We start from the raw sequence: 12,484 nt of genomic DNA on the forward strand, positions 1-12,484 counted from the left end.
TGGGAAACAAACCTAAATGTAAACATATATATATTTAATCTAATTAACAGAGGACATGATTTTATTTTTTAAACTATTGGCTCTTGTGAACTTTACAATGTTTCAAATCATTAGACTTAGTTACTCCACTTACTTTCTGGTAAAAATTTAAAATTTCACCTCTGAAAAACTTCTAAGATCAACAGTGATTATTATATTCAATTTTGTAGTCTCAGCTAAATGATTTTTGTAACTTTGGAATAATTTAAATTGAGTTAATTAAGAAATGACTTTTGATTACCTGCAACATTCTTAAAAGAAATAATAAAATAAAATACAAACACATGGAGGCTAAACAATTCACTCTTAAACAACCAAGGAATCACTACAGAAATCAAAGAGGAAATCAAAAAATATCTAGAAACAAATGACAACGAAAACACAACAACCCAAAACCTATGGGACGCAGCAAAAGCAGTTCTAAGAGGGAAGTTTATAGCAATACAGTCCTACCTTAAGAAACAAGAAAATGATCGAATAAACAACCTAACCTTACACCTCAAACAACTAGAGAAAGAAGAAGAAAGAAACCCCAAAGTGAGCAGAAGGAAAGAAATCATAAAGATCAGAGCAGAAATAAATGAAAAAGAAAGGAAAGAAACCATAAGAAAAATAAATGAAACTAAAAGCTGGTTCTTTGAGAAGATTAACAAAATTGATAAACCATTAGCCAGACTCATCAAGAAAAAAAGGGAGAAGATGCAAATCAACAGAATTAGAAATGAAAAAGGAGAAGTCACAACGGACACCTCAGAAATACAAAACATCATGAGAGACTACTACAAGCAACTATATGCCAATCAATTGGATAACCTGGAAGAAATGGATACATTCTTAGAAAAATACAATCTTCCAAGACTGAACCAGGAAGAAATAGAAACCATGAACAGAGCAATCACAAGTACAGAAATTGAGGCAGTGATTAAAAATCTCCCAACACACAAAAGCCCAGGACCAGATGGATTCACAGGTGAATTCTATCAAACATTTCGAGAAGAGTTAACACCTATCCTTCTCAAACTCTTCCAAAATATTGCAGAAGGCGGAGCACTCCCAAACTCATTCTACGAGGCTACCATCACCCTGATACCAAAACCAGGCAAAGATGTCACAAAAAAAGAAAACTACAGACCAATATCACTGATGAATATAGATGCAAAAATCCTCAACAAAATACTAGCTAACAGACTGCAACAGCACATTAAAAAAATCATACACCACGATCAAGTGGGGCTTATCCCTGGGATGCAAGGATTCTTCAATATACGCAAATCAATCAACGTGATACATCATATCAACAAATTGAAGGATAAAAACCATATGATCATTTCAATAGATGCAGAAAAAGCTTTTGACAAAGTTCAACATCCATTTATGATAAAAGCTCTCCAGAAAATGGGCATAGAAGGAAATTACCTCAACATAATAAAAGCCATATATGACAAACCAAAAGCCAACATTGTTCTCAATGGAGAAAAACTGGAAGAATTCCCCCTAAAAACAGGAACAAGACAAGGGTGTCCACTCTCACCACTGTTATTCAACATAGTTTTGGAAGTGTTAGCCACAGCAATCAGAGATGAAAAAGCAATAAAAGGAATCCAAATTGGAAAAGAAGAAGTAAAATTGTCACTCTTTGCAGATGACATGATATTATATATAGAAAACCCTAAAGACTCTACCAGAAAACTGCTAGCACTCATTGATGAGTTTAGTAAAGTAGCAGGATACAAAATTAATGCACAGAAATCTCTTGCATTCCTATACACTAACAACGGAAGAGCAGAAAGAGAAATGAAGGAAACTCTCCCATTCACCATTGCAACCAAAAGAATAAAATACCTAGGAATAAACCTGCCTAAGGAGGCAAAAGATCTGTATGCAGAAAACTTTAAGACATTGATGAAAGAAATCAAAGATGACACAAACAGATGGAGGGACATACCATGTTCCTGGATTGGAAGAATCAACATCGTGAAAATGACTGTACTACCCAAAGCAATTTACAGATTCAATGCAATCCCGATCAAATTACCAATGGCATTTTTCACAGAACTAGAGCAAGAAATCTTACGATTTGTATGGAAACGCAAAAGACCCCGAATAGCCAAAGCAATCTTGAGAAGGAAAAATGGAGTTGGTGGAATCAGGCTTCCTGACTTCAAACGATACTACAAGGCCATAGTGATCAAGACAGTATGGTACTGGCATAAAAATAGAAAGGAAGATCAATGGAATAGAATAGAGAACTCAGAAGTAAGCCCAAACACATATGGGCACCTTCTCTTTGACAAAGGAGGCACGAGTATACAATGGAAAAAAGACAGCCTCTTCAATAAGTGGTGCTGGGAAAATTGGACAGCAACATGTAAAAGAATGAAATTAGAACACTTCCTAACACCATACACAAAAATAAACTCCAAATGCATTAAAGACCTACATGTAAGGCCAGACACTATAAAACTCCTAGAGGAAAACATAGGCAGAACACTCTTTGACATACATCAAAGCAACATCCTTTTTGACCCACCTCCTAGAATCATGGAAATAAAATCAAGAATAAATGAATGGGACCTCATGAAACTGAAAAGCTTTTGCACAGCAAAAGAAACCATAAACAGGACTAAAAGGCAACCCTCAGAATGGGAAAAAATAATTGCCTATGAAACAACGGACAAAGGATTAACCTCCAAAATATACAAGCAGCTCATGCAGCTTCATACCAAAAAAGCAAATAACCCAATCCACAAATGGGCAGAAGACCTAAATAGACATTTCTCCAAAGAAGACATCCAGATGGCCAACAAACACATGAAAAGATGCTCAACATCACTCATCATCAGAGAAATGCAAGTCAAAGCCACAATGAGGTATCACCTCACACCAATCAGAATGGCCATCATCACAAAGTCTGGAAACAACAAATGTTGGAGAGGGTGTGGAGAAAAGGGAACTCTCTTGCACTGTTGGTGGGAATGTAAGTTGGTACAGCCACTATGGAAAACAATTTGGAGGTTCCTTCAAAAACTACAAATAGAACTACCATATGATCCAGTAATCCCACTCCTGGGCATATACCCAAAGAATACCATAATCCCAAAAGAAACTTGTACCATAATGTTTATTGCAGCACTCTTTACAATAGCCAGGACATGGAAGCAACCTAAATGCCCATCAACAAATGAATGGATACAGAAGATGTGGCATATATATACAATGGAATATTACTCAGCTATCAAAAGGGATGAGATGGAGCTATATGTCATGAGGTGGATAGAACTACAGTCTGTCATACATAGTGAAGTAAGTCAGAAAGAGAAGGACAAATATTGTATGCTAACTCACATATATGGAATCTAAAAATGGTACTGATGAACTCAGTGACAAGAACAAGGAAGCAGATACAGAGAATGGACTGGAGAACTTGAGGTATGGGAGGGGGCGGGGGGTGAAGGGGAAACTGAGAAGAAGCGAGAGAGTAGCACAGACATATATACACTACCAACTGTAAAATAGTCAGTGGGAAGTTGTTGTATAACAAAGGGAGTCCAACTCAAGGATGGAAGATGCCTTAGAGGACTGGGGCAGGGAGGGTGGGGGGGACTCGAGGGGGGGGCGTCAAGGAAGGGAGGGAATATGGGGATATGTGTATAAAAACAGTTGATTGAACCTGGTGTACCCCCCCAAAAAAAAAAAAAAAGAAATAATAATTCATAGAGACAAAGAAAAAAATACTGAATCACCAAAAAAAAAAAAAATACTGAATCAGCTTTCATGTATATACTCTTGTCCATATTTACTTTTTGCAAAACTGAAATTAAGATGGTAAACTCAAGTCCATTGACAGATGAATGGATAAAGAAGATGTGGTATGTGTTTATATATATATACATATGTATTTACAATGGACTATTACTCAGCCATAGAAAAGAATGAAATAATGCCATTTGCAGCAACATGGGTGGACCTAGAGATTATCATACTAAGTGAAATAAATCAGACAGAGAAAGACAAATATCATATGATATCACTTATATGTGGAATCTAAAAAAAATAATACAAATGGACTTATTTACAAAACATACTCACAGACATAGAAAACAAACTTATGGTTATCAGAGGGGAAATGTGTGGGGGAGAGATAAGTTAGGAATTTGGGAGTAACATATACACACAGTACGATATATAAAATAGATAACCAACAAGGACCTACTGTGTAGCACAGGGAACTATACTCAATATTTTGTAATGACCTATATGGGAAAAGAATCTAAAAAATAATATATACATGTATATATATATATTTACATATATATGTGTAAAACTGAATCACTTTGCTGTACACCTTAAACTCAATGTGGTATACACATTAGTGTATTGTATTAATAAGATTAATTATATTTTAAAGCTGAAGTTGAAAGCTTTAAATAATATTGTCATCTATATACATATTTCTGTATATTTGAAACACACATAATGATGAATTAAAATTAATAAGCAAAAAAAGAGAGGACTTATTCAAATTTGGCCTTAGAATATTCATTGTACTCTTAAAAAGAGATAGAAAGAGTTTTTATTTCCTTGAGTATAATCAGCTCAGCAAGCAGCTATTTTCTATGAGAATACTCTCACTCAGTATCCTGGTAAATTTGAGTGCTTTTGCTGATATTTTCATGTTCCTAAGTGTTTTAGAAACCAATAACAAAACCCCTTTGAATTATAGGAGAACTACAGCTTATAATTATTATGTTACCTTCCTTATATTTATTTTAAAATGCTTTATTATCACTCTGGTTATTGGGATAGCAAAAGCTTTAGCAATTGCCCACTCTTAGATACCTGTCCACTTATATTAACTAAGTGACCAGTTTCCTCTGAAAATTCTTTTTTTTTTTTTTTGCCTCCTGAAGCCTAAACTCCGAATTGAAAATATTAAAACTGTCAAGCCATCTTTTACTGTACTCTAAAAAAACCCTTTTTCCCACTAGGTAGCCACTACCCATTTGACCACTAGGTGGCTCCAAAGGCTCAATCTGTCACGATATGAAATGCAGGCGGCCAGAAGTTAATCAGGTGCATTTGGCATGCTTTATATACTTTAAATTAATTCTGTACTCTCAAAAGAGCTACCCTGTATATCAACCACACAATGTGGAAAAAGCCAACAAAACACAGGAGCTCAACATTTCCTTGGTTAATCTTGTCCACACAAAAATATTGCGAATGTGTGTCTTAATGACTGTAGATGTTTCACGGAGGGTAAAAGCATACTCTTGTTCATATTCCAAGTCTGGCAGGGTGGTTTCAATACATTTATTTTAAAGAAGGTTTTGTTTCTGGGTTTCACATACCCTTGTCAATTGATAGGAATCCTAGTCCGCACTTTACAGGCTGGATTAGAAGACAGCAGAAAGTTGCCAAAGCCCCTCACTGTCTAGGATGTGTTCTTACCTTCAGAGTAATGACTAAGTCTTTGTGAAATTGCGAGATTTCTAGATTTTACTTCTCTATTCTGATATTGTTGATTACTGTGAGAAATTAAACTGCGCCATCTGGCCAAACAGATGTTTTGTGCTTTTCTCTCATACTCGAAGAAGCCCTCTGCTAGAAGCTATCATCAAAAATTGGGTTTTCTGAGAGAAACAACAGAGAAGGACAAACTCAGGGGCTCAGTGGAAACGACAACCAGGGTTTCTTGATTCTTGCTGTTGCAGAGAATAGAATTATGAGAACAAATTTACCAGTTTAAGCTGACATGGCCACCTCTTGACACCTGTCAAACTGTATCAGGGGACTTAAAAATTGGAACTTCAAGCTTTCGTACAGAAGCAGAGGAAGTCATTCACATTGCCTGCTAGCCCTAGATCAGTGGGACAGGCAATACGACAGAATGAAACTCTTAACCAATATTTAATTATGCTGATTTATTTTAGAATATTGTTTTAAATGTTCTATTTTCTGATGAGCACGTAAACAAATCACTTTATTTTCTTCTTATCTATCGTGTGGGAAATGAAACCCAGTGTTCTTTTTTTAAAAAAAAATTTATTTATTTACTTGGGCTGCACTGGGTCTTAGTTGAGGCATGTGGGATCTTAGTTGCCGCGTGCAGGATCTTCATTGCGGCATGCAAACTCTTAGTTGCCGCATGCATGTGGGATCTAGTTCCCTGACCAGGGATTGAACCCAGGCCCCCTGCATTGGGAGCACGGAGTTCCAACCACTGGACAACCAGGGAAGTCCCTGAAACCAAGCGTTCTTTGAATGGTGTGTTGTTTCAATGGAACCACAGAATTCAGGAAAAAAATATCCTTTGGTAAATCTTAATATCGACTGCAAAGTATAACTACTCAGGAAAAATGAGAGATAATGATGGCCCTGTTTGGAACTGGAATTCTGACAAATGCTTTCACTATTTTAAGCTTAGAAAAATCTCAGCTATCTTTTGTTACAGGACAGTGAGTCAAATTTTGCTTATTGTAACTATACCTCTATAGGCAATAAAATATTTTTGCAGATAGCATCACTGGTAGAATGTGATAATTTTAAAAATTAATTATTTTGGCCGACATTGGGTCTTAGTTGTGGCACATGGGCTCTTCATTGCAGCAGGGGGGCTTCTCTCCAGTTGTGGCACACAGGCTCTAGAGAGCTCAGGCTCAGTAGTTGCGGCCCACCGGTTGCCCCCACAACATGTGGGATATTAGTTCCCCAACCAGGGATCGAACTCATGTCCCCTGAATTGGAAGGCGGATTCTTATCCACTGGACCACCAGGGAAGCCCCTGATAATTCTATAGAAAATTTGATATATGGTTCTTCTCTGCAAATGTTATGCAAAGTGCTTTTGTGGGTTGCTTTATGTTTTTATGGGAATGTAGTGATATGCAGTAGTTCACATCTCCAAATCTGGAATCCTGAGCATGCCAGAAATGTCACACATAAAGGAAAATCTCATTTAATTAATCTCAATTTCTCTAATAAGAGAAAGGACTGCAGTTTGTATGTGGAAACAAGGCCTGCAGAATCCTCTGAGCACACTGGTTCCTAGTTTATTAAGTCCCCACCTGACAAGTGGAAAAGGATGTTAATTTCTGATGAGCCAGGATCACTGGTGAACTTCGAGCATCTCAGAGAAAATGGGATTTCATCCTCAGTGAAAGGCCCTACAAGCAAAGCTCTGAGAAGGTGAGTCGGGGAAGGTTCTTGGGATAAGTAAGCTCTTGCATAGCAATAAAATTATTCCTGGTTATCACAGGAGTAATTAAAACTTTGACCTTATGGGCTAAAGCCTTCCAGATAGATGTGAACTCTTAATATCATTAAGACCTCCATTTTGTTAACTACACAACAAGGAGGTCTTCACATCTTAATCCTAAAATAGGCCAAATAGAAGAGCCTCTCAAATTAAGGATGCTGAATTAGAACATTTCTGCAAAATCTTATTTAGTCAGTTCTTACCTTAGGGGTAGGAATTGTATAGGGAAAATGTTCCAAAGTTTGGAAATAAGGCAAAAATCTGCCTTCTTGATTAATATCTTATGTGAACCATTTCTTATAATCTTGCCTGATCAAAATTGGAGTGTTTCAGGGATTGTAATTTGGCTAAAGAGAACCTGGCTGGCCCTGTACTATGAGAGGTTAATCTGTAGAAAGCCGATAAGTTGTGATGGCTTTCTTTTTCTCTGGTAAAGAAGATAACTCCAAGGTTATAGTTTTATGGCTTTGTAGTACATTAACCATTTTGAATCTCTAATACAGCGATTTCCGCATGTACATCTTTGCTTTGCAAATACTCTTTGAATCTAGTCTCTCGTATTCTTCCTGGTTGCCTCATTAATGTTTGGTAACACTTTAAAAAGTCTAACAAATACATTTCTCCAACATATGGTAGGCTCATTATAAACAGAACCCCCCCTGCCCCCCCAAAACAGGTCTGATAAACCACTTCACTGCTGCTTTCAGGTGTTGCTGTTTGCTCTGTCATTAGGAATTAGACTTTACTGCAACCTTCGAAGCCACTTCTGTAGCAGGAACTTCACTTTTTTTTTTTTTAAACCTCTTCTTCCCCCAAAGCCAGTTGCTTTTCCTGTCACCTTTGCCAGCAAAATGAATGCAGGGCATTTCCTCCTGTTTCTCAGTTGTGAATTGAAGTCTCAGGTGCACGAATCTGATTTTTTTTTTTAAAGGTGGGACTTAGGTCCTGTATTGGTGCCCTGGCTTCCAAGAGGGCTGGGGGAAGTGCGTTTTCTGAATTGTACTACGGGGAGGGAGGGCCCATAAAGTTAGGGAAATTTTTACAGTATTCTAAAGGAGTTCAAATCTGATGGGACAGATAACCAGTGTCCTTACATGAAATGTCAGGAGCTGTGTGGATTGGCTGCCGTGATAAGTGCTTTGGCTACATCAGTGGTTCTTGATGTTCAGGTAAACCACAGACTCATAAGAAAGCAGAGAATGATTGTTTTTGTTTTAAGCTGCAAAGTTTAGGGGTGGTTTGCTCCACAGCAATTGATAACCAAAACATATATTGGTTTTCTTTCTTTCTCTAATTTTATTGAAGTATCATTGATTTGCAATGTTGTGCTAATTTCTGCTGTACAGCAAAGTGACTCAGTTATACATATATATATTCTTTTTCATATTCTTTTCCATTATGGTTTATCTCAGGATATTGAATAGAGTTCCCTGTGCTATACAGTTAGGACCTGGTTGTTTTGAAACATACATTTTGTTTTTTGCGTGCATCTGGCTTTTTACTCAATATTATTTCTATGAGATTTATCCATCTTGTTGCATTATCAGTAGTTCACTAATATGCATTGCTTATGCAGTATTCTATTATATTAATAAGCTACGTTTTATTTATCTGTTTACTATAGAGAAACTATTTTGTTAAGCCATTTAAGAAAATTTGTGGACATTATGACATTTTACCCTGGAATAGTTTGGCATGTTTATTTTAAAAATAAGGATGCAGATACAGAGAATGGATTGGAGGACGTGGCGGGGAGGGGCGAAGGGGAAGCTGGGATGAAGTGAGAGAGGAGCATAGACATATATACACTACCAAATGTAAAACAGATAGCTAGTGGGAAGTTGCTGTATAACAAAGGGAGATCAACTCGATGATAGGTGATGCCTTAGAGGGCCAGGACAGGGAGGATGGGGGGGAGTCGCACGAGGGAGGGGATATGGGGATATATGCATAAACACAGCTGATTCACTTTGGTGTACCTCAAAAGCTGGTACAAGAGTGTAAAGCAATTATATTCCAAAAAAGAGCTTAAAAATTTTTTTAAAAAAAGGGTGTTTTTCCTACAAAACCAGAATAACAGCATCACCTCTGAGATACTTACCATGGATATAATATTATCAAATACACAGTCCATATTTAAATTTCCCTTGTTGTCCCAATAATGCCCAACTGTGTATGGTTGTTATTTAAGCTGCTAAATTTTAGTGTGATTTGTTACACAGAAATAGGTAACTAATGCAGTATGACACCACAATAGAAAATTAATTTCCTTCCTTCTTCTTTAGGTTTGTTCAATTGTTCTTTTTCCAAAGTTTTAGAAGAATTTTAAAGTCATTTATTTATTTATTTACTTTGACTTTCTTTGTTCTAATACATGTATTTAGAGCTATAAAATTCTAAGTACTCCTTTAACTGTGTCCCACAGAATTTGACAGGAAACATTTTTACCACCTGGTTCTAAATGAGTAAATTTCTTTTATGACTACCTTTTAAATCTTATTTAAATCTTACCTTATTTAACAATGTTTTTTTAATTTGCAAACCATGAGAATTTCAAGTATGCTTTTGTTATCAAGTTTTAATGTAATACAGTATGGATGCTGAATGTAGTTTCAAGAATATTGATACTTGGTATTTATTGGTATTTTCTTTATGGCATAATGCATATTCTATTTCAGTTAATGGTCTACGTGACTTGAAAAATTATATATACACACACACACACATATTTTGTTGTTTTTGGATGATTTGCTTTTTTAATTTTTTAAAAAAATATTTATTTGCTGTGTTGGGTCTTGATTGCTGCACGCGGACTTTCTCTAGTTGCAGAGAGTGGGGGCTGCTTTTCCTTGCGGTGCAAGGGCTTCTCATTGTGGCAGCTTCTCTTGTTGTGGAGCACGGGCTCTAGGTGTGTGTGGGCATCAGTAGTTGTGGCTCTCGGGCTCTAGATCACAGGCTCAGTAGTTGTGGCACATGGGCTTAGTTGCTCCATGGCATGTGCGATCTTCCTGGACGAGGGATTAAACCCTTGTTCCCTACATTGGCAGGTGGATTCTTAACCACTGTGCTACCAGGGAAGTCCCTGATTTGCTTTTTAAATGAATCTTTTGAATCTTGTACCTGATTTCATTTCCTTCTTTGCTTTCACTACCCTATGCCTCAAAGCCAATTTTTTCTCACCCATAGATAGCTGGCTGATCCACACGTGGCCCATTAAACTGGCTTTCTGGGGAAAACACCAAAAAAGTTCTAAAGTATAGCATTGCTGGTTTCTGTAGCATAAATGCTTCCACCATGGTCAACGTCAAGCTACCAATGGTTAACAACTGCCTTTCAAAATTCCTGAATGTTTTACAATCTGCTCTTGTTAGGCTGTTCAAGACAGCTCCAGCACATCACTTTTCTTTTTTAAAGAGATATTCATGTTGTATATTGGTTTTACCTCTTGGCTTCATTTCTTAACTTTATTTTGTCTTTGTTCTCATTATTTTCTTTTTCTCCCTCCTCCCTGCTTCCTCTCCCTCCTCCTCCTCCCTTCCCCCTCCTTCTTGTCCTCCTTTTTCTTTTTAAATTGTAAGCAGCTACAAGCCCTTTTTGGAATGAGGGGCATAACGACGCAATTTTTTGGCCAATAAAGAAAAGGATGGCCATCTGATTTTAAAAGGTTTACATCTTCATTCCGTTCTCAAAGTCTCTGTGCTGTGCTGGTTGTGTCGCATATGCAGCCCAGGAGTAACTGGGTCATCCTAGAATTAGGGAGTCCCCGTCTCCAGCTCTGGGAGATTCCCCTACAGTTTCCTGCCCACAGGGGCCCCTTTTCTCAGTTCCTCTGGCCAGAACGATGGTGTTTTTCTCAGAAGTTCAGCTCAGCAGTGCAGCTCTGCAGCAGATGCCTGACTTCAGGGCAGAGCCATGAGAGGAAAGAGGAAAAAATATTGAACCTACTTTTCCCTCCAGAGTGTTGCCTCCCCGAGTTTTGACTCTTTCACAATCCCCCTGCTCTTGTTTATTTTTCAGAATGGTTTAGTACTTGCTTTTGTCTGCTCTCCAGAGTTTAAGTTGTGGAGTTATGATCAGCAGGAGAGAGAGGCTCTTAAACTATTATGTTAAATTTCAAAATAAATTAAATCTCATGGCTAGAAAGAACTCAAGGCTCTAGTAATTTTAGATTATTTTTCTCCAAAGCAAATACACAGTACCAAGGACGTAGAGTACTTTGAATTTGTATGCTGAGCCTGAGATCCAGAAAGAAAAGCAGACAGAAGCTTCCTGGGTAGTCTACTAGGATTTCTGTTAAATATAGATCTTAACTGCTCACTTACAAGCAAAATGGCATTGAGTGTCAAAGCTATTAACCATCTTAGATGTCACTCAACACCTTCATTTGACAAAAGAGAAAATGAGGGCTCAGAGAAGGGGAGTAATTCATGCTGTCACTCAGGAAATACCTGGCAAAGGTAGGATCTGTTTAATACAGTTACTCAAACATCTAGTGACAACATCCTAAGTGTCAAATAATGGGCTGGACTCAATATTGCAGATTTCAAGGAGATGATATATGAAGCTTGAGGGAAAAGAAGGTTTCATGTGGTGGTAGAGGAAGGGCATATGGTAAACTAAATTCCACATCTCAGCTTTTGAACTTGCCATGACTTACTCTTCCTAAGCTTCCATCTATCCTTACATAGAGTTAGTTGTAGTACCTTCATAAGGTTTTTTTTGTTTGGCTTCTAAGAGACAAAGTTTATAAGCATGTAGCTAATCCCTGGTTAAATAAATGTTGCTTTTTTGTTATTGCTATTATTCTTTGAAATTCACATGCCCCCCCGCCCCGCCCCCGAATATTTACGTGGTTATCATGCTTTGGTCTCTAAGGTGAATGAATGCATTATGAAAGGAACTCTTTTCCATGTGCGCTTGCTGGCACTCTTAGCTAATCCTCATGTGTGCTGCTGTCTTAGCTCCCTGTCAGTCTTAGCCTTGAAGGAATGAACCCCAAATCCTCTCATGCACCTTCATCCCTTGGGCGTCAGAGAATGAGAATTTTTATTGTTTCTAATAATTCAAAAATCACTCAGTACATGATGACCTGTCATGTATAGGGCTCTTCCTTGTTCTAGGATACTCCTGCCCCCTGCTCTCTCCTCTGGGAGAGATGTTTTAGACATGGAGACAGAAGAATAAAAAG

Source organism: Hippopotamus amphibius, chromosome 11 (assembly GCF_030028045.1).
Source record: "Hippopotamus amphibius kiboko isolate mHipAmp2 chromosome 11, mHipAmp2.hap2, whole genome shotgun sequence".
NCBI classification, from domain to species: domain Eukaryota; kingdom Metazoa; phylum Chordata; class Mammalia; order Artiodactyla; family Hippopotamidae; genus Hippopotamus; species Hippopotamus amphibius.